Source organism: Propithecus coquereli, unplaced genomic scaffold (assembly GCF_000956105.1).
Source record: "Propithecus coquereli isolate 6110/MARCELLA unplaced genomic scaffold, Pcoq_1.0 Scaffold391, whole genome shotgun sequence".
Lineage (NCBI taxonomy): Eukaryota > Metazoa > Chordata > Mammalia > Primates > Indriidae > Propithecus > Propithecus coquereli.
In genome coordinates this window covers 1989207-1991183 of record NW_012149630.1, presented here as the reverse complement: position 1 = coordinate 1991183, position 1977 = coordinate 1989207, and positions in this window count along the sequence as shown.

Sequence of the window (1977 nt, the reverse complement as noted above, 5' to 3'; positions counted from 1 at the left end):
CCTCCGTCACTGCACCAAGCATCTCACATTCATTTTTGGTCATGTTATGATAAAGGCTAAGTCTGGATAGTGTCAAAATATCCAGATGCAAAGGAAAAAGCCACTCAATCAGGCTGCTTTGTTTAGCAGCTACCAAACTCCTTGGGTTTGGAGGCATCCGAGTGATTGTCTGAAATGCTCACATTGCATCTGGATGTTTAGCATTGTGTAGCCACAATGAAAGACAAAGTGTTAAGTTTTACAGCTGTTAGGGTAACACCCTTTTTTTCCCTTATGCTTCACAGAAATAATCTTCTTTTACAGGATAGTTTTTATATCAAATTATACAATTGATGCTGAAAGCCCAGGAAGTATTGTGAATATTGTTTGGAGCAAGAGGGCAGAGCACTTTGGGAGTAACAATTCCAGTAAGGGCTGGGAGGGCAGGTAATGGAAATCATAGTTTAGTGTGAATGCTCTGATGTAAGATAATCTAATATATATGACAGATTTGATGGAGAAATTGGAAAAATTAAGGATGAATTTGTAGAACCCCATATAAGTGAAAACAATAGGGATTTATTTATGCTGGAGGTAGAACACAAGAAAAGTAATCACAGTATATTACTTGGTGCTGCAGCAACAATAAATGCTACTGAATTAGCTAAGTAAACTAAACTATATATATAGGTATAGTTATATATAACTTACATATATGTTAAATGTTATATATAAGTTCCACTGAGATTTATCTAGATCGTTGCATTTTTGAAAATGTTAATAACTTTGTATTAAGCTAATGTTTATTTTAAAAGTCTCAAACAAGAACATCTCTTCTCTCTGAAAATATAGGATAATTTATTTCTGTGGCAGCTTCAGAAAGTCACTGTCATTTAGTGGAAAAGTGTGGCCCAATTTCATCAGACCTTTGCCTTGTGATTTTCTTCATGTACTTGAGTCATGTTGATTAACTCTTCTCTGTCTTGTTTTCTCCAACTGCCAAGTGGAAACAAAGCCTTTCCTCTTCCCTGTGGAAAGTTCTTTCATTCTTTCCAATCTGACAGATAGTTTGAAATACATTAAAAGCTAAGAAATGTTTTGAGTTGCAGGAAATTGAAACCATGAGACTGTTACTGTAAAATATCACATGTAAAAATGTATCTTGTTTAAGATGAAATTATCTGAGTTAAGTCAAATATCTTCTACTATAATACCTTATTCCCAGTGTAGTAGATTGTATCAGCATTTTTTTAATTCATCAACAAACTTCTCTTTTCTAATTCATGTGAATCCATGAAGGATTCGTAAGACCATTTAAAGGACATTGTAAAGAAAAACCACTAAAAAACCCCACAAAAACATTAAGTGCTTTTAACTTTTCAATAGAGAAATAGGTGAAATATGTGAAAATAAAATTTTACCAACAGAAATAGTTTTTTATGTAAAAGATGGCTTGTCCTTTGGAAAAATATACTAAATATTTGCTCTCCTTGGATATATTTTCTCCCCCACCCCAACTTTATTGAGGTATGATTGACAAATAAAAATTTTATGAATTTAAGGCATACAATGTGATGTTTTGATATCTGTAAATGTTGTGAAATGATTACTACATTCAAGCCAACTACCACATCCATCTCCTCACCTAGTTACCCTGTGCATGTGCGTGTGCGTGTATGCGTGGTGAGAATGCTTGAAATCTACTCCTTCAGCAAATAAGTATACAATACATTATTATTAACTGTAGTTACCATACTGTGCATTAGGCCTCCAAAACCCATTCATCTTATAACTGAAAGTTTATGTCCTTTGACCAACATCTTCCCATTTCTCCCACTGCCCCAGCCCCTAGTAACCACATTCCACTCTCTGTTTCTACGAGTTGACTCACTTTTTTCTCGATTCCACATATAAGTGAGATCATGCAGTACTTGTCTTTCTGTTTCCGTCTTATTTCCCTTAGCATAATGTCCTCCAGGTTCAACCACGTTGTTGCAA